The following is a 1283-nucleotide window of genomic DNA, read 5'->3' on the forward strand; positions in this document are numbered from 1 at the left end:
AAAAAATGAATATTATTTAATAATCACAAAAGCATACATATAAATTCACAATTCAATTCAAACTCATATATTTTTTAAAAATGAATTGAAAATTTTATTATTTTTCTATTTGAATGTAAATTTCACTCCAAAAAGTAAAGGTTAAATTTAAAAAACGATAACTTCACTTTTTGGGGTGAAATTTACATTCAAATAGAAAAAAAATAAAATTTCTATTTCATTTTTAAAAAATACATGATACATATGAGTTTGAATTGTGAATTTACATATATGTCCTTATGATCATTAAATAATATTTGTTAATATATGTCCATTTGTTTTTTTGTTTCTCATATATTAATTTCATTAATGAAATCTAAAATTAAAGAAAAATAACATATCATTAAACAAGCAATTAATAAGATATACAACATTAAAAACAATCAATTAATAAAACAAGTAATTAATAAAGAGAGAAATGGAAATTGACATATAAAGTCACATATTTATATATATAATAGATAATAGATAGATAATAGATAATAGATATATTATGTTTCAATTTTTTGAAATTACTTTTTATACTTTGTTTTTGACTTAAATTTCAACATATTTGACACCTTCATATACTTTGGATAAAATATTTGTGAAAAGAATTAAATAATGTTATAGGTTGGCTGGGGAATATTTCCCCCAACCATATGGAGTGTTGTGATATACGCCACACAACCCCATACCGTCTGCGACAGTGTTGACTATTTACAAGCATTCCATTACATACATATATATATATATTTATTATTTATTTAAAAATCTTGATTTTAATATTTTTAAACAAAAAAAGTAGAACAAAATTTCTTTGTTTCTGTAAAAAAAAATTATAATATTACATCAATTGCGTGGCTTGAAAGTGTGGCCCATGACAATATCCAAGAATCTGGTTGGATAAGCTTGAGAGTGGGCCACATTTATTAAATTCATATATATAAACATCATTTTTTTTTAAATTTATAAAGCACTTTTTTAAATATCATATTGTTTGACCATTTATTGAGATGATTCCAAGTTTATCTAACTTAATTTTGATGAACCTTGTGCATTACATATTTTAGATTAATAATTGTTTGCTAGGAGAGGTATAAAAAGAAAGTAGACATGCATTTTCAGTTCGAGATACATCGTTATTATCAATCATAACTCTTTTCAAAGCCGAAAAATAATCGACAATGTTAAAAATTAAATTTTACTGATTCCTGTTTACTGTGATATTTAGCAGATATATATATATATATATATATATATAT

This window comes from Primulina huaijiensis, chromosome 16, assembly GCF_012295235.1.
Source record: "Primulina huaijiensis isolate GDHJ02 chromosome 16, ASM1229523v2, whole genome shotgun sequence".
Classification (NCBI taxonomy): Eukaryota; Viridiplantae; Streptophyta; class Magnoliopsida; order Lamiales; family Gesneriaceae; genus Primulina; species Primulina huaijiensis.